Below are 20443 nucleotides of genomic sequence, written 5' to 3'. Positions count from 1 at the left end.
TTTAAAGGTATAACTGCCAAATGGCAAAGGTCTGGGAGTTCTAGTGTTAAACTCTTCCCACACTCTTGCAATATTCTGAACAATGTTTCTAAACTCTAAACACTCTAAAAGAGCACATAATGTCATGATTTCAGCTCTATGCCTTGGCTGCACTCCTGCCAGCCTCTTGGCCACGCCCACTTCTCTGCAGTGGAGATATGACGCGCTGCATGAAGAAGCTCCTCCTGCAGCTTGGGCTGCACACTGGTGTTAAATAATGTAAAATAATTTATTTAAAATAAAAATCCCATGTGGATCATGCGGCTCATCCATCAATCATCCAATTGTGTGTCACGTCCACTCTTATTTTGAAAAAACCGTGATAGAGCGAGTCCGTGAAAAACAAACCATGAAGTAGCGAGGGACTACTGCTCTATAAAACCTACCCTGAAACTTCTTGTTTCTTTTTGACAATGTTAGCCATTTAGTTATTGTTTTCCATTCGCATCTATGTATTTTATCCTGTGTCCTTTGCTTGTTTGTTTCTGCTGTACAGCACTTTGGTTGGCCTTGTTGCTGTTTGAAGTGCTTTATAAACAAAATGGTATCATCTTCAATCAGCAGTCTCAAGTCTGTCTCCAAGACAGTTTTCGACACGGTGTATATGTTTCAAAGGTTAAAAATCTTTAAAAGATATGGACAAAAACACTTCTCTTATTGTGTTTACAGAAAACGATGAGCTTTGGGCACAAGGTCGAGCTGCTTCTTTTAAGATTGCCAATAACCGTTGATTTTATGAAAGTTGTGTGTTGCAAAGTTGACACCAATGTATAGGTGCACAAGATATTAATTCTTCATACATTTTCCACAGAATCCCACTTGAAAATGGCTGTAATAACTTTTCATACTTTGAATAGAACTATAAAAGCAAATCTGACACAAAGAATAAAAGTAAATTAATGTGTAAGGCATGTTTTCAGGCTTTAATAAACCATGAGTATGCACTGAATAAAATCCCTGAAGATAAATATTTGAGGGCTATTTGTGTAAGTTATTCCTGTGTCTTTCAGGTACCATGCAGTCTGGAGTACTGGGATGAGCTCCAGCAGACCTTTGTTCAGTACCGGGAGTTCAACCTGTCAGAAAGCTGCTCCTGCCAGCTGCAGCTGCCCAGCCTCAGCCTCACCGATCACCATAAGGAGCTCATAGCCTCAGACCTGTGGAGGATCGTGCTCAATAATAACGGAGAGGGAGGTGATGAACAGAGGTGAGGGAATAGGTTGTTTCCCTGTGAAATGTTTCTGTTGGATTGTCTGTAGCTCTTCCTGGTGTATGTTTGAAGGGGCCTGCATGTACCCACACACAGGTATGTGGATCTATAGACTTTGTGCTGTCCAGTGTGAGGAGAAACAGGCACGTAGCGCCCAGGCTGCTGAGCGCACAGAGCTGCAGTGTGTCCCTCGCCCCACATCTGGTGCGCAGGAGTAGGGAGCAGACTTGGAAAGCGTTCAGATAGGCCTAATGAGATTTCCCAGCACACCAAGTGCCTGTCAGGGCCCATCCGGATTCCTTCCTGCTTACCTTGACTGTATCTAATCGAGGGGAAGCTCAGGGGAAGCACAAGTAGTCGAGCCCCCTTCGGGTTGGCTCGCGAACTTTCTGGGCTGGGCAGGGTTGGACCGAGCAGCGTAGCACCTCACAGATCATGTTTTTACTTCATTCTTCTTGCTGCCACTGCTTCCTCTCTCCATCTCCCATGTGTCCCAGCCTTCTGGTACTTTTCTGGAGCCTGGACCATTTTTCCTTTTCCTTTTGTCGTTTTGTCTTTCTTTACTCATTTTTTGTTCTTTTTCTCCCATTTTTACTTCCTTTGGGGAATTTAAAGAACATTTTTTTGTATAAAAGAAATGCCAGTCCCACATTCTGTGCGAGTCAGACAAGTCCTAAGAAAGGGTTGGGGGAGAAATAAAATGTGTAAGAAAAGTTCTTCAAGACCAGGTTCTATGTCAAGTAAAATATACATCTGCAGTTCATTACAATCATACTCCAAACACGACGTTTCCTTCATGTTTAAATTATTTGTCTTTGTTGAGCAAAATTGATTCCCCTTTCCTTATTTTCTTATTTCATCTGCCTTACTTTAGTTTCCACCAGAAAAATAACTAGGCTGCCCTGCCAACTGGAAGTAATGAAAATTGTCGACATATGATGGTTATCTTTTTAAGGAGCACTCTGCTGCATCAACATTTTTCACAATTTGAGAGTTTTCTTCTAATGGTGGATCATGGTAGCAGCAAATTAGAGGACAAATGGTCATTCATTTCAATTATTTCCCATTCCACATCATCAACCCTGACGTGCAATTAATGTTCACGGAGGGGTTCTCCTTGAAACTCCTGGCATAATAATTTAACTGACTGCCCCAGACAGGAAGGAGGCCCTCTCCACAACGTTGTCTCTTTCAGACCAGATTTTTTTCTGAATCACAATTTTGAAAAGGCAGAATGTAACTTCTGTGGTGATTACACCATAAATATGTCTGCTTTTCATTTTTCAAAGTAAAATAAAAAAAAAATCTATAATAATGGCACAAAACAGTTGTACATTAGGAATGTTTCCTTTAAATTCTGTATATAAACCAAAGTATATTATTTAATATTTTTCTATATTTTTTGCACTTGTACCGTCTTGTGCAGTCTAGTTTTGTTAGTTTTCTGCATCTCCTCGTCCCTTCCAGTTCCGACAGTGAGAGTGGTTCCCAGCTCCACTGCGATCAGTTGGTGTCTCCAATAGCTTTGGCAGCCTGTACCCGCGTGGACTCCTGCTTTGCACCGTGGTTTGTCCCCTCGCTGGGCGTGTCCCTACAGTTAGCACAGCTGGAAGTTCACCTCTGCCATCACCTTGAACAGCTGGGTACAGGTAAGTATTCATCATATAAGCAGCATTAATATAAGGCCATAATTTCAGTCACTCAGGTGATTTCAATAAGTTTCAGGTATAAAACTCAAATCTGTCAATTTTCAGATTTATGTATTTGTGTAAATGCTGAGTCAGCATTCACATCGTTTTCATGCATATATTCTTACTCATTTTACAGTTGATCTACTCTGCATACTGCAAACTTCACTTCATAATACTTCTGTAGTGCTGTCATATTAGTATATGTCAAGTAGTACAGAAGAATTATGCAGAGTTGTTTAATACTTCTGTACTGTTTCACATATAACAATACTTCAACTATTTAAATATTAAAACATTCAGCTCAGAATAGTGTGCAGTGATTTTTATTTTTAGTCACTTTTATGCATTTAAATATTTATTTAATATTAAAAATATATCTCCATACAGACATTGAGATCTCTGCACCACCTTTGAGAGCATCGTTCTCTGCTTTGGCATTCTTGCTCTAGTTTTCTCTTCTTTTAATTTGCACTTTGCTCCTTTTAGCTCATAGCTACTGTTCTGTAATTTTTAGCTTTTTGCTATTTTTAATAATTTGAGATTTTTGCTGCAGTTTTGATCATTTTTGTTAATGTTTTCCTAATTTGCTCTGCTTGTTTTTGACTATCGGTGGTGAATTTTAACAGTTGACGATGCTTCAAATGGATTTAAGTACAAATCTTCTTTGTTCCTCCAGTTCCTTCTCAGAAGCTTCATCCCTTCCTGCCAGACAGGAAGATACCTCAGGAACAGGAGTTCATGGTGATTGGTGCTCGGGAGCCTCAGGTGTTCTTGCGCCAGTGGAGCTATGGACCTCGTCAGTGTCAAGAGTTCAGCTTCTCCACCCAGTTAGACTTCAAGCTGCTGGAGTACCGAAACCTGACATACCTTCAGCTTCTCCAGCCTTGTGCACTGCAGGTTGAACTGCAAGTTGTCTGTTCAAATAATTGGATGCAAAGTATTGGAAAAATTAGACGTACTCATTTAGTGTTTTATTGTGTGTTTTAGGGACAGGCCACTGTCATCAACTGCCCCCAGAAGACTTCTTTGGATATTAATGTGTTTGTGGAGCCATTGTTCCTCAGTGTTAGCCAGTATGCTATCCACACAGTGGACACTGCCCTGCTCAGCTGGCAACAGGTAACTCTAGGATTAAAACAGTTGTCCACCCAGACACACAGAATAAATTACTGTATATACAGTAGTCCCTCGTTTATCACGGGGGATCAGTACCCTGAAGACCCGCGATAAGTGGAAAAACCACAGAGTAGAAATAGTAGTGCAAGTAGTAGTTTATTTATATATATATAAACCCTTCCAACACTTGCAAATTCTAAACAATGTTTCTAAACTCTAAACGCTCTAAATGTGCACAGCATGTCATGATTTCAGCTCCCTGCGTCGTCTACTCTCTGCCACCTGCACGCACTCTTGGCCACGCCCACTTCCCCACTCTGCAGGATGAACAGCTGATCGTGCACAGAGAACAGCTGATCAGTTGCAGCAGGAAATTTATCCTGCAGTGTGAGCTGCACAATTGTACAGCAGGTGCTAAATAATTTAAAATGTATTTTAAATTAAAATTCCTTGCCGATCATGCGACTCATCCATCAATTAGGCAGTTGTGTGTCGTGTCCAATCTTATTTTGAAAAACCGCGATAGAGCGAATCCGCGAAAAACGAACCGCGAAGTAGCGAGAGACTACTGTAAACTAAAAATCAATGATGTCAGAAGTGCAAATGTAAAAATGTATAAAGGCTGCCTTTGTAACCTTTAAATGTTGGATTAGGAAGTGCATTTATGGGTGGTTCATTTATGGGTGGTTCATTTATGGGTGGTTCATTTATGGGTGGATGTTTAAAATTGATTATAAAGAGAAAAAGAAAGGGAGGGGTCAGTGAAGAGCACTGGAGTTGAGGTTTTTGTCATCCAGTGTCTTCAGTAGAAAGAGAGAGATGAAGAAATGATAAATTTTAAAAAATGAGGTTGATAATTTTCATTTATCATGCGATTAATTGATTTATTGTTTATCGCGACAGGCCTAGCGGTTGTATCATCTTGCACATTCAAATGGTGCTTCATAAAATGTAAAAGAATTAATCATATTTTCTTTTGTTTATTTTTCAACGCTTGTTAAAGATTTACACGTATGGGGGAGTGATGGTGCAGAGGTTAGAGAAGGTGGTCCTGTGATTGAAAGGTCGCCAGTTCAACTCCCCGTACCGACAACATCAAAATGTGGGTGGGAAAGGTGAAACACCCACACCTGCCTCCATTCTCATTTGCCCCACTTTAGTCCCTTGAGCAAGGCCCTTGACCTCCACCATCTGCTCCCCTACGTGTACTAGATGGCAGCTCTCTGCTCCACACAGAGGGCTGTGGTAGCTCGGTGGTCTGTGGTTGTGTCAGGAAGGACATCCGGCGTGAAAAACAATTGCCAAGTCTGTGTGAGTTAGTTTGATGTGGCGACCCTTGAAGAAGGGAGCAGCTGAAAGAAGGAATAAAAAGTTAAAGATTAACTTTGTGTTTATAAATCTGCACAGGAAATCTTAAAAAAAAAAAAAATAATAATAATAATAAAATATGTCGACTTTAAGGGCAGGATAAAAGATGGCCTTTTTCTGAGATGAAGTATCAACTAAATCTTACGCAGCTGATTCCATGAGATTGGTTCTGGTTGTCCTCCAGTGGTAATGTACTTGTTTTGTGTTTGGTGTAAATTCTAAGAGGCTAAGTGGATAATCGTACCGAAGTCCTCGTTGTTTCTCAGCCCTCAGCTCTCTGCGCTGCCTGCGGTAGCCAGGATATGTGTGAGTGAAGTGATGCCCATGAAAGCATGGTCAAACTTGAGTGGTGACACCTGCTAAGGTCCGTTGTGCGTCCCCACACACAGCTCTCCAGCTTCGTCTGTCCTAACTTGGCCCAGCTGTGCTGACTCATCCACTGGCCTCTGGAAACTCCAGGCACTCATGGTTTTACATGCGTGCACGAACTGCCAGGTGGAAATAAAATAAAAGCTCATGTTTTTCTAGAAACAGCTGTGATCTTTAACCTGTGGAAAATAAAATTAAACAAGCTGTATAAAAATACACTATCAAATGATTGTTTTGGCTAACGGTTTAGTACCTTTATTTTCACTCAGTGGCATCGCTGGAGCTTAAACGACTGTTCAGTGATTGATCATATTTTGTTACTGGAGTCATCCAAGCTCTATCCAGTCAGTGTTCCCTATTTGTGCTAGTTATTTCTGTCATAAATTAGATTTTATTGTCTGAGTGTTGTTTAAATAAAAGGTTGTATTAAAGTTTTATTCTAGTGTTTGGGTATGTTGGTATCCATGGTGGGCTTTTCTCAACATGCAAACGTTAGTAATTGCTCTCAGGCACACTTCTTTTTACTCTGATGGTTTTATTGGACTTTTTGTCAGGTTAGATAAAACTATCCCAAAAGGCAAAAAATACCCAAACATGCAACATGTATTCTTGAGTATATCTAATGTCCTGCACTGGATCTCTTTTCTGAAAAGTCACAGCCTTCTACTTTTCTTTTTCTTTTTTCTTAAATGAAGTCTTTATGCTGCAGTCTGTAGGCAGAGCTAATGACTTTCTAATTACAGGGCTCAGGTGTAGAATGGAAACAAACAGTTTGAATGATCCTTTTCTTTCCTGCCTGTTCTAATTTAACTTTATTAGGCATAAAATCAGGCTTCACCACAAGGCTTTTAGTATAAAATCTGACTGTGCGCCTTCCCATGTGGTTGTGTGCATGTGTTATTTTACACATTATAAGTTAATTTATGCTGTATTTATTTTAATATGTATTTAAATTAATATATGTGTTTAAGTTGAAATGTTGGTCTAGCAAACAAAAACACAGTCTGTTGTTCCCAAACACAACCATGTCTGGACACAAATGCTGATTTACTGGCTGACGTGCTCATGTTCAAACACAGTCCCTCATGCTGCTTCTCATATTTACACAAAAGCTCAGTAAATTAAACAATAAAACAATTAGACCAACCTAATTGTCTTGACTGGCCTAAATATCTGCAATAGCCTGCACAAGAACGTTCTATTTCCAGGTTTCTCGTAAGAAAATGAAGAAAACAGTTGTCACCAACATGTATGCCTTGTTGCAGAGGTCAAGTACAGTTCTTTTTTTTTGGCTTGTTTTAGAACAAATGAATGAACTTCTTTGAATATGTTCATTGAACATATTTTTGAGTTTTATCTAAAATAAAATATTTCATGATTGCAGTTGTTGAGGCGTAAGGTTTGGAAAATGGGTCTTTTTTGTTGCTGTTTGTTAAAACATTTTAGAAATTAACTAGTGTGCACACTCTCATTCAGAAGATGATTGGGTCGTAGTCAGAGACTGTATCAAGCTCCATCTTTCAGAAGGTCATGTGATTTCATTTTAGTGATTCTCCTGTTTCCTTGTGTCAAAGCCTGTTGTGAGGTGACCTGCAGGGTCAGCACTGAAACAAAACAGAATTGTCAAATACAATACTTACATCCCAGGCACAGTCATAACAGACCGCCTCAACCAGAAGACATGTAGCACTCCCTGATGGATTGAAATTCATCACAATAAAACACTTTTTTTTTTATTTACACCCGCAGGCATCATTTCATAGTGATGTTTAAAAGACAGCTCTTGTTTCCAGACTGATGTCAGCTTCCACCAGTTTTCAACAGTTACACGTGCCTAAATGTGCCATTAATGGTGACATGATAAACATTGACATTATGTTTGTGAAGTGTTCAGCATATCCCCAAGAAAAAAAAAAGATTAAACTTCCTTTGCTTCACCTCCTCTGCAGTGCTTCGTGGTACCTCTGATCTTCAAACAATTCCTCACTCGGTTTTTACATTATACAGATCTAACAGTAAATAGTATGAAACTAGAGAAATTGCATTTCTTGTGAAAATGCAGTGTGATTGCTTATTCCCAAAGAATTTGCTGAAAAATAGCTGAAATTAGCTAAAAAAAAAAAAAAAATAACATTTTGAAATGTAGCTGAAATGGAAGAACAAGCCTAAAGTAGCATAAGAAAGCAGAAAAAAAACATATATTTGCTGAATTAGGTATAAATAAGAAATTAGCACAAAAATGTATAAATTCACCAAAAAAAGATGGAATTAGCAAAAACAAATTGCTGAAACACAGCTGAATAGGCACAAAGAAATTTAAACTACCAGAAGGAAGTGGAAAAACTGAAATAAGCTATTTAAAAAAAAGTGGAATTAGCTGAAAAAGCTCAAATTAGCATCAAAAGAGCTAAATTGCAGCTGAAAGAGCAGGAAAAAAGCTGAAAGGAGCATAACAAGCTCAAATTAACGTAAAGAAGTTACTTTGGCTCAAGGTAACGAGAATTAACATGAAAAACTTGAATTTATAAGAAAACAGCTGAAATTAGCTATAAGTGCTCTAAAAGGTAGCTGAAAAGGTAGAATAAGCTAAAATTAGCAGAAGAAAGCAGAAAGAACATGTTTGCCTAACTAAACTCAGAGATAGAAATGAACAAAAAAGTGGAAATTATCTGAAAAAGCTGAAATTAGCCACAACAAAAAACTGCTGAAAAGTAGCTTAAAAAAGCAGAAATAAGCTTAAATTACCAGAAGGAAGTGGAGAGAGCACTTATTCCTGAATTAATCTGAAAAAAGTTGAAATGAGTGTCAAAAATGTGGAATTAGTTGAAAAAGGTAAAATTAGTATAAAAACTGCTAAATAGTAGCTGAAATGACGGCAAAAGTTGAAATGCATAAATAAGCTGAAATTAGCAGAAAGAAGTTAAAAGTGCAAAAATGTTGTAGTTAGCAGAAATAATCTGAAAGGAGCAGAGACCAGCTGGAAAAAACAGCTGGAAGTAACTGGATAAGTAACTGGATAGTTTAAATTTGCACAAGGAAGCTGAAAGAAGCTGAAGCAGAACAAACTGAATGAGGATGTGAAATGAGCTTGATTCATTTTCTGTAACTGGGACCACACAATTTTGTTCCACCACATGTAGCACATATGATGAGAATGACAATAAAGAGACCTTGATCTTCTATGGGGGGGGGGGGGGGGGGGTGTCAGAAAAGGCTAAATATTTCAAAAAGCTAAAGTTGCACCAATACCAAAAGTCATAACTGGATTGTCCAGAAAGAGCTGAACGTTTTGATTTATGATTTGTTGAAATAGCACAAAAAGTTTGGAACGAGAAAGATGCTGAAAAATTTTAGAAAAATGGACCACAATAGTTTAAATGCTTCATAAACATTCACACTTAAGCATGTTCCCTCTTTGAGATCCTCTGATCGAAGAAGAGTCAAAATGAATACAGATAAGGTCAGACCTTTTTATATAATTAGCCTGTTCTTTTTGCACACAACAGCCTGTTGTGGCCCAAAGCTCTGCACCACACAAGTCCAACCTCAGGCTCCGTGCCTCCTTTTTAAACTTTCTGTGCTTGGTGTCATCATCTGTCGCAGCCCCTAACCTGGGGGAAGTGGCTTTTGGTGGAAAGCCACACAAAAGCCCAGTAGTATTTACACATTGTGCTTTCTCACAATGCAACAAAGGCAACAGCGTTCTGATGTCTTTGCTTTGTTTTTCGCATCATTGAATAACTCTGCTTTCCTTTGCAACAGAAGAGAAATGCATACAAAGGTTCTGGTTGTAGCAGATGTTTGGAAGATTGTAGTGAGGTCTAAATAGTGTTGCAATGCATCTGTTTTATTGTAACCTCCAAAGTGTCTTATTTTATGTGTATTTTTTTTTTTACTTGGTGTCATTCTTTACGATCTGTTTTCCAGACATTTTACCGTACATTTATAAGTGGGGCCGTGCAGATCCGGGTTAGTTTGTGAGGACTTCAGTAATTGTATCTGACTGGATTAGGGAAATGGTGCCTACTTAAGTCACCGTCTGAAGAAGTTGTCCTCTTTAACAAGATTTATGAGTTAATTGTTTGAATTTCTCTGTACTAGTATTTGCCTTTTTAAACTCCCAAGATACACATGAATTCTAATAATTATAGGAGGAAGTTTTTTCTGCCGTGTATCACATTGCCCTATGAATCAGAGGAGAAAGATGATCCCGTCAAAGACCAGGCTCAGCAGTGCCGTCTTACGATGGCAACTGGAAGTTTGTAAATTGCAGTGTCACGTTCGAAAGGGAGCATAGATAGTGTTTCACAATAAAACTGAAAATGAATTTTAACTCTCTGCTGCACCTGTCCCATCCATGCTTTGACCTCCACCTCCTCATATACTTGAGTCTATTATCAAATGTTCTTTTAATGGTATAAACTTTCCCATCCGTTTCCAATCACGGCAACATCCCCAGGACCTTGAACGTGCTTGGCAGTCAGAGTTTAAGATTTTACTGCCAGCTTCTTTTAACAATCACAACCCCTGCCAGTTAGAAGTATATTGCAGGCTGAGGTCCTTCTTTGTTGGCATAGCTGAGAAGTTATAGAGAAGATGACTCGGAGATGTTTGTTTCTTTACAGAGTCGAGCACGGTTGTGTGGACTAAGTTTGATCAGGGTCAGACATTTTGTGGAAAGAGCTCATATTAAACTTGCACCAGTGTTAACTCTGTCCAACAGGCATACATAATGCGAGCTGTTTTGAATTTATGTTTTTGAATTCTTTGATGCTGGAGGTTCGACACACTCATCCAGTCAAACCTGTATATTTCATAGCGAGCCACTTGTTTCAATGAGGTTTTCATTGAAACAAAGTCCTAACAGAGCTGAGTCCTACTATATTACCTTCTTACATGTTCTATAGATGTCGAACAGGAATGTGTGTACAATAGTGCCTCATTTTCTTGCAGATGGTGCAAACTAAAAAGCTATCATTATAGAGTAGTCCCTCGCTACTTCGCGGTTCGTTTATTGCGGATTCGCTCTGTCGCAGTTTTTCTAAATAAGATTGGACGTAACACACAATTGTCTGATCGATGGATGAGCCGCACGATCGGCATTGAATTTTTATTTAAAGTAAATTATTTTAAATTATTTAGCACCTGCTGCACCTTTGTGCAACCCGTACTGCAAGATAAACTTCCTGCTCCAGTTAAACAGCTCATCAGATGTTCAGCATGCAGAGTGGAGAAGTGGGCGTGGCCAAGAGCACTTGCAGGTGGCAAAGAGTAGAGGAGGCAGGGAGCTGAAATCATGACATTCTGTGCTCTTTTAGAGCGTTTAGAGTTTAGAAACATTGTTGAGAATATTTCAAGAGTGTGGGAAGGGTTTAAAATGCCTTAATATATCTATGTAAATAATACAATAAGCTACTACTTACTACTATTCCTACTTCACAGTTTTTCCTTTATCACGGGTCCTCGGGGTACGGATCCCCCGTGATAAACAAGGGACTACTTTATATGACCTTTTACCCTGATGAAATCATGTTTCCACAGTTACCGTAGTTATTTTGCTTGATAGAGCAAACAGGACAGGTCATTGACACCTGAACATGTGAAGACATTGTGTCAGATATGTGCTCCATATTAAACACCTGACGTTCAGGTTTTTCTTGTGATTTTAATCCTAAACACATTCTTTCTGTCGGCCATGTTCCCTGTTTTCCTCCGTTGTCCATACATGCACTCACACATACCTCTTCCCATATACACACACACACACACACACACACACACACACACACACATACACACACACACATACATATATATAATGTATTTATTTATTTATTTATTTTTCCAGAACAAGAATCCAGAAGCAGAGGAGCTGCTCTACAGCCACTATGTGATTTGTAATGACACAAATGAGATTCTGCGCTTTGGCCAAGTGGACACAGATGAGAATGTGCTGCTGGCTAGCCTCCACAGCCACCAATACAGCTGGAGATCCCACAAGTCAGCTCAGGTAGTACACACATACACATGCACATACATGTGCATGTGTATCCCAGAGGCTGAGCTTTCAGTTAGTCTTTTTGGTTGGTTTTCACACAAACGCACATCAAGTTGTTCAAGTGAACTTTGTCATGTCCATCACATGTGGTACATATGAATGCTCTCACATTGTTTCAGGACATCCATCAGTCCATCCATCCATTAATCCAACTATCCGTCCATTATCTTTACCCACTTCTTCTTTTTCGGGTCACGGAGGTCAATGGTGCCCATACACTCTTACATAGTATACTTTAAAAGTACTTTTAATGCTTTATTTATATTTTGCTAGGTATAAAAATATTTGGATGCTGATAAAGTTTCCAAAATTTGTGCAAACAAATTACCAAAGTCATACAGTGGAATCAATGTAAACCAAATTGCATTGAAATCAATACATTGAAAATAAATTTGAATTATATTTGTTGCATAATTTCCCGTAAACCAAATCAAAGTGCATCAAAAGCTGTTTTTACGGGGTTTAAGCAAAAATGTTTTGTGAAACATTTAGAAAAGTTAATCATATCTGTTTATTTTTAAATAAGTGTTTAGCTGAACAGCTTGAAAAAAAAATCTATATACTTTTTTTTTTTTTAATCTAGCTGTATAACATTAACATAGACCAAGTACATAGAAATACAGTGAACCAGTATAAACCTGAAGACAGACACTTCACATGCGCATGTGTTCTTGGATACACATCCTCTGCATGTGCTGGATGGCTTTCTCACAGAAATCCATTCACATTGAGAGGAACATTCAAATGCAGTCCTCCGAGACACGCACACCTTCATCAATGCGCAGCAGCTATCGGTGTGTTCCTGTCAGCGTTCTCAGACAGTTCCCTGACAGCATTGTTAAAGATGATTGATTATATTTAACCCTTTGTGGTTTCGAGGTTGAGTGGAGGGTGGGCTGGTGATCTGTGGCATGTGTGTGTGTGTGTTTGGTGCGCACATGTTCCAGGACCCCCATGCGTCCCACATGAGTGTGAGAAAGTCGAGCTTGAGAAAAGACATGGCCATAATTGCTCGCAGTAAGTCAGTAAGTCAAGTTGTATTAATCATCGACCATGGTTAATCTGTGCTCTTACCTCACTCTCGCTCACACACTCGATGAGTGGCAATCTGGCATATCGGCCCAATGAAAACCACATCTCATTTTAGGAGTGAGTCAAAATGACCTCTGTGTTTTCAGGGATATTTTGGATGAAAGATGTTCTTAGTGAGCCAAATGTCATCATAGATGAAGAATGCGATTCCAAGGTGGTTTTGTCATGTATTATTCCATCATGTGTTTGTGCAAAATGAAATATATGTTCTTAAAATGAACTTAATTTGCGAAACTAAATAAAACCAAATAAAATAGGACAGTGTTGCCAAAACTACTTAAGGTTGGCGATAAAAAGCCTGCCAAAGTGTCCACCTCAACAAATTTTAGCAAATACTCTTAATTACATTGTGGGGTTATAAAAATACTGACACTGATAAGAGAGGGGGTTGTATTTCTTTCATGGTTACATGGCCCTGCAACTTTGTTTTTCTAGCTCTTAAAGTCAGTTTCTTGGCAGAGTCGTGAGTGTTTGAGCTGTTTGCTCAAGTCCCATGATGCTGTGGACTGTTCAAAACAACTCTGATTATCGTGTAACTTTATTTGTCTGCATTTAACACTCTGCCTTGTGAGCTCTCCTCTTCCTTTATGTGAAGCTGCTCTGCACTTTACCTAAAGAGTGTTGTCATTTGTATTTTAAACTTCTCATTTTTGTCACAAGACTTCATTGTTTTTAGAGCTGTAATTTCTAACCCGGAGCCCAGCCCGGCTTGGCCCTAATCCGGGTCAGGCCATAATAATGTGCTTATAAAGTGCAGGCCGGTCCGGTGTCGGGCTTTTCATTGCGTCAGCGGACGCACGTGGCTGACAGTCCAATTATATGGCAATATGGCTTGCCATACAATCACCAGCTGCACGCGGCCATTTGACCGCGCGCTGACCAGCCTCGAAAGAGATAAAAAGTTCAGTTAGGCTTCAGATGGGACAGAAATAAATGACCAGCATGAACAAAGCCAAATGATATGACATGGATGTTCATTCAGCCGCTGCACTCAGTGGACACACGGGGCTGACAACCCAAACAGGTGAGATCCCAAAATATCCGACATGTCAGAGCAGGGTCCGTGTCTGAATTATGCAGAATGCAGGAAGAAGCAGGGATTTAATGCACTTTGATGGCCATGAAAGGACAAACACCCTCAGCTCCGATCTTCTGCCCCCTTAGCTGTGTGCATCTGCCGACCATTAATAACTATATAAGCAGTCAAAGCAAAAATGTCGGGGGTTGTTTGGGGGGAACGGGTTCGGACCTGTAATTACTGTTAATTCGTCGGGTCGGGTGGGGTTCAGAAATGATGGCTATGGGCTGGGGCCGGGTCTGATTTTTTTGGGGCCTAATTGTTGTTTTATACAGTCTACCTATTTTATACCAAAACTCAGGAGCTTGTAGTCCAATAGACTTGATGTAAACAAGATCTTAAATATGTCAGATCTGCAGGCAGCCCCAGTTACTGCACTTTGTTCTCTAAATGATGGGAATGTTCATGCGACAACAGCTCTCTTTTCTATCTTACATTAGTCCAGTCAGCAGACCTGAGTTCTCAGCCACATTCAAGTTGTCAGATTAAAACTACAGCCAAGTCATGACCTGTCCACTTCTTCTCACACTCCTATCCCCTTCCCATCCCCTGTTCTTGTAACCTTTCACCAGTAAACATGTTTCTTTCAGGGACCCACAGTGCAGTTACCTCATTGAAACTCATATTTTGTTTCTAGTCATGCACTGCAGGGACCAAAAAGATAAAGTTTGAAACCCATTTCAAGCTTCACACCCCAAAACATAGAGGAGCAACATATCTGTGCAATGAGGTCAGCTTAGTCCAGTTATCTTTGGTTTTGCTCGGTGAGATCAGTAGAGCGGCGTTGGCTTTTTCTCTAAATAGCCTGTTGCAAAGCCATGCACTCTTGTTTTTTTTACTCATCTTTCTAAAGAAATAAATTAAATAAATGATCTTGCTCAATAAAAATCACCATGTGTCACTCATCCAAGACAAGCCAGTGAAAACAAAAGGGTGTAAAGCAGCAATTTAAATAATCAGATGTCTGAGCAGCTTAGACCACAGATCATTTTAAATTGCACAGATCCACAGATTTGGGTCCACCCCTGACAATCTGTCATCTCTGTTTTTCAGGATGGTCTGGAAATGTTAAAACGTAACTGATTTGTGGACCTCACCATACTGGCTAGGTTGTGAAGGTTCAGATAGACAGACAAGGTGGTGCCATTAAGACATATACGTACATGTACATTAAGACACTAAAAACAGGAAGTCAACTCGTAAACTACATTCTAATCCTGGATGTTCTTGTTTGTTTGCTGGTGATGACTACCAGTTCTGTCCTGCATTATGTTGGATTATTGCTTTGAGGCAACATTGTGTTTTTGATCTACATCAGTACTCATCAATGCTGTTCTCACTAAGTCTGTGTAGGTTTATTATCAGTTCAATTCACTTTATTTATATAACGCCAAGTCCAGTGGTTAATTTGAGCCAGATCCTGCCGAAACGAGATCTGGGAACTCTCTCATTTTGACCGCTTAAATAATAATAATAATAATAATAATGTCATCACAATGTCAGCACTGTATGTTTCCATACAATGGCGAAATTAGTCTCTGCATTTAACCCATCCACCACCAGGTGGTGCATTGGGCAGCTATTGAAAGCGCCCGGGGGACATTTTGGGGATTAGACGTGCTGCCCAGAGACGCCACGTGATGTGCAGTGACTGGGGATCGAACCTGGGACTCTCGGGTCCCAGGCCGGCTGCCCTGCCTCTACACCATCTCGGCCCCATAAATCCGGCAACTCTTTCATCAGATCCGCCAACTCCGCCCCTAAAAGTCCAAAGTCATTGTGCATTTTTATTTTGATTATTTATTAAAAAATACAACAAGAGAAGATGTCGCCCTTAGCCCGGCGGACTCGGTCTGTGGAGTGGATGTTCCAGCCGCAGCATGCGCGGTGCACCAGCTCCTTCAAGGAGGAGGAGAGCCTATAGGTTGGGGGGGGGGGGGGGGGGGGACAGATGGACAGATGGTCACATTTACGCACTGAGGTTCTGTGCGGAGTCTTTCTCTCCTCCTCATATTCATCCAAATATTGTCCCTACAGTGGCGCTGCGCACTGAAGAGCACCCCCTCTCCTCTCAGACCCCCGAAACAGAAACCATCATTTATTCAACAGAATAAATAAATGCCCTGCGACAGTGCACGTTACGCACAGAAACGTCTCCAGACAGCTCTACAGAGCGCACAACATCAGCAGGTGTCTGAACTCCTGCTACATTTCAGATATAATAAATAAAAAAGCTTACTGTAAAAAATAAATAAAAAATACAAAGCTAAAAATGTTTGGTGTGATGTTCACATTATACGTCACGTTTCTCACGTTTCAAAACAACAGCGCTGATTTGTCAAAAATAACAGCAGCGATCAAAACGTCAAAAAGACGGTCCATTTTACTTTAATTAAAAAAAGGATGGATGGATTGTCCGACAACCGAGAATTGAAGCCTTCAGGTGCTTCAAACGGTGCCACGAGACTGGAGCAGGAGGACAGAAGAGTTCAGCTCAGAACTGTGAAGTGAGGGGAGGGAGGAGGGGGGTTTAGGACACCTGATAGAAGTGGAGCTGCTCTATTCACACACAACCTGCTGTTCCTCTCCAAAATAGTAATTTTATCAAGTGTCTACAAATGTAAGTAAATGTTGATGTATAACAACCTGTTACATACACCAGAATGCAGGAAATGGCATCTCTGTTATTCAAAATTTTCTGTGAAAAGATCCACGGAACAGTAAGATCTGTAATATAAGATGGAGCTAGGTTGTTGAGAGCTTTGTAGGTTAGAAGTAATATTTTGAATTATATTATGGATTTGACAGGGAGCCAATGGAGAGAAGCTAAAACTGGAGACATATGATCTCCACCAGTAACTCCAGTTAAGACTCTGGCAGCAACATTTTGGATCAACTGAAGACGTTTTAAAGAAGTATTTGGACACCCATATAACAAACCATTGCAACTATTATTAGTTATTTATTATTATTAATTAGGGACTAAGAATCCAATGCCCTACCACAAAGGCTTTGCTGACAGTTGACCCCGTCATTTTCAGACCATTCAGTAACTTTGGATTCATAGAGTCCCCTCAGAGCCTTGTGCACCTTTCACTATTCTGGCATTATCCATGTCCACGTTGTTCTGTCAGGTTTGACTCTTTCCTCTCAGTTTAGCATGGCTCCACCTTCTATGCTCACAAGCTGTTATTGTTGCAACAACTTTCTGTAAGATTCATATATTTGTACCTGCAGTACAAATACAGTGTAACAACAGTAACCCTGTACCGAGTTCTATACCCCAGACTCATACATACTCGCATGAATACTTTGTATTTTAGAGCTCTTTGGATTTTATGACCAGGCTTGTCTCATCTGTATTGTATGGAGCCAAACAACAGGACCGGCTGATGGCCTGTCCTCATGATTCTGGTATGATCTGTGTCCCAGCTGACTTGTCCCCCAGGCAGTCACACACTCACACAGGCCAACGGTACTAATTTGCAGTTGTAAATCAATCTCTCCCGGTTTTGCTCTTGAGTTCCTCTGAGAGCTCACTGGACATGAGATAATCTTGACAGGAGGCAGATGGGTAAAGAAAGACAAAGTGTGGGATTGAAGAGTGAAAGACTGATGAAAGAATAGAAAGGAAAACATGAGCAGCTTCTCTTGAAAAAACTGATAGAACTTGTAAAGTGAAGAACAGGGGCACTGCATCTGTCAGATGCACATTTAACATGCACAGTTTGGATTAGGACAGAGCTCTGCAGCGGCAGTTCAGCCAAACATTTATCTGCTCGCTGTCTTTTGTGTTTCTCCCACTCGTTTCATTTTGCTTGTTCTTTTTTCTGCAAATTATCCAATACGTTTGTGTGTTTACAAAGGCTAACACACTTAACCTAAAGTTATCCAATGTTACATTCCATTTATAAACATAAAGTTTGAAAAAAAAAAAAGTCTAAATGGATGCAGCAGGTGCTGTTTTAACTTAAACTAAAACATGGAGGCTTACCCAAAGCTAAAGGCTAACTTTAATCTCGTGTTTGTGCAGCCATGTGTGAAAGAAGAGTGTCTAATATGTGCAAACTTGACCCCTTCAACCACTGTACACTTCACATAATGTTGAGAAACTTTTGAATATGTCACTTTTCACTGAAAAACACTCAAGTAGTGTGTTTTTGCACTGAAATATAAACTTTGGGTCAGATCACTCTTCCTCACCGCCCCTCTTCTATTCTTCATTTTCATTAGTTCTTTGTCTTTGCTGTCAATCACAGCTGCAACACTTATTAAAAGGCTCGACTGAGACTATTCAAACCTGCTGTCATCTAACACTTGAAAAATTTCATACACATGCATGCCGAATCCAGTTCTCTCTCTCTCTCTCTCTCACACACACACACACACACACACACACACACACACACACACACACACTGTGGTGAACTGTTTCTTAAAGCCCACTGTCTGTTGGACCTCTCAGTCCAGTTTTTGTCTTTCATCCCGATCATAACATCACACCCTGAACATGAAATAATTCAGACAATTTTTTTTTCCCCTTTTATTCTTAGTGTGGTAAAATAACAATAAATACATTCATGATACAGATGGATGGAATAAGTCATAGTAAAGAGAAGACATTATGATCATCCATATAACTTTGCACGGGCTTAATATCTTACACAAACATGCACATTATCCCCACCCTGCTGTTTTTCAGGGCTTTAGTGTGGTGTGGTGTGGATGGTTGAAATATCTAGCTGCTCGGTACAGGATGAAGCCTGGCTGATGGAAATCCCTGTGGTTAGTGTGGTTTGCAAGGAGAGGGGCGTAGAAAGCCCCCTGGATTTGGAAAGGACTTTTTAAGTGCCTACAAGGAATATTCCTAATTTGAATAAATTGTAATTTACCTCAGCAGCTGGCTTCCAGCAGAATGCTCCCTTCCTCTTTTTTAATGTGTGCTTTCGATGTCTCCGTCTACGACCTGGTGGTGGATGTGTGCGTGTTTGTTTAGTGTTGGTGTGCATCACTGTGGTTTACAGGGGTCATAGGTGGGAGAGAACGGATAAGACTATTAGTTTGTGGTCACTCCGACCATGTTCACGACAGGCAGGTCAAGGAGATTGTGTGACGGAGATGTGAGGGAGAAAATATGTTGATCATGATTGAAGCTGTCTGAGGCTTTGTGTGGATATTTATGTATGAGGAGCTGAGTAAAGTGTATGTTTTATTTTTCTGTTTTTTTTTTTTTGTACTAACTACAGCCTTATCCAAGTATAACTAACTACAAGCATGATTTCATATTTGACACTTATGAGTCATGATTAAAGTATTTAGATATAGCCTTTTGTTTTTAGCAGCAGACAACAATAATAAAAAAGGAATTAAAAATAAATACAAAAGCAATTAGACTTCTACTCTGTCCAGGTTTTTTTTTTTTTTAACCATGTCCTGGATGACTGAGAACATTCACCAGTATTGTCTTTACAGATGGTTTGATGGATTTTATTGAAACTTTCAGAAAGTAGTCATTGTACACCTACAGCTGATTAACTTTTGGAGTTAACCCAGTTCAGAGTGACTGTTGTACCTTATAAATCTTATCAGACATGTAAATGACTGTAGCTCAGCCAGTTTTACAGATATTGAGCTAAGATTGATTGTGGTAGTAACTGAGTCATCCACAACACAGACAACTCAGAGCTAATGCATTTAGAAGGATGTGACATGAGATTGCAGATATTGTCACTCACAAGCATTGACTAAAACAGCTATAATTGACACAATTAAATTAAAAGCCGCTTAATTTAAAACTCTGGCTTAAAAGGCAGCGTTTTGTCAATGAATTCTAGACCTTTAATTCTTGTTACTTTTTCTTTGTTTTGTTTGATTTAACTTTTACTTTCATTTCATTTTATAAGAAACACTGCCCTCAAGTGAAGTGGTTTAGTCATTCTTTTTTACCCGTGATTGTAGCTTCAACTATAGATGTATGAGCTGATCCTGAAGGAAGTAATTAGCTGTAATCAGATGAACGTATTTATTGAATGATGAAAAATGAGAAATGGTAATGAGCTGCTTTCCATTTTGATTTGTGTAGAAGTTAAAATTTCATTGTGTTTGTCCTGACAGCCAAGGTAGGTAGCGTAAGAAATACTTGCATCACCTCATGTTTGTGTTGAAAGAAGAGTCTCAGTGTTCCTCCATTCTGGTCCTCAAGAGCCACTGTCATGCATGTTTAAGTTGTTTCCCAGTAAGTCTTCCTGTTTTGCAGAAGCCTGTTAGTCACTCATTCATTCACATCAGGTGTGATGATGCAGTGAAACATCTAAAACATGCAGAATCATGGCCCTTGAGGACCACTTGTCTAGAAGGGAATGTTAGGTGTACATTTTGTAACCACTATCTGTCTATTGTCCTCTGACAGGAATGTGCTTGCA

At 39.8% G+C, this 20443-nt stretch overlaps 2 long non-coding RNA genes across 2 annotated transcripts in view; both read left to right on the top strand.

The window, feature by feature from the left end:
• The window catches only part of LOC119409535, a 27700-nt gene extending 26593 nt beyond the window's left edge, over positions 1–1107 (top strand). Inside the window, exon 3 of the long non-coding RNA XR_005186793.1 lies at positions 1050–1107. This is a non-coding gene — a long non-coding RNA (uncharacterized LOC119409535). The remainder of the gene's footprint in view (positions 1–1049) is intronic.
• A 2906-nt stretch (positions 1108–4013) lies between these two features.
• Positions 4014–20443, top strand: part of LOC119409534 — a 43421-nt gene continuing 26991 nt past the window's right edge. Inside the window, exons 1-2 of the long non-coding RNA XR_005186792.1 lie at positions 4014–4059; positions 11642–11803. This is a non-coding gene — a long non-coding RNA (uncharacterized LOC119409534). The remainder of the gene's footprint in view (positions 4060–11641; positions 11804–20443) is intronic.

This window comes from Nematolebias whitei, chromosome 5 (genome assembly GCF_014905685.2).
Source record: "Nematolebias whitei isolate Nwh7 chromosome 5, NemWhi1, whole genome shotgun sequence".
NCBI lineage: Eukaryota > Metazoa > Chordata > Actinopteri > Cyprinodontiformes > Rivulidae > Nematolebias > Nematolebias whitei.
The sequence above is the reverse complement of the archived record's forward strand: the minus strand, read 5'-3'. Positions and strand labels throughout refer to the sequence as shown.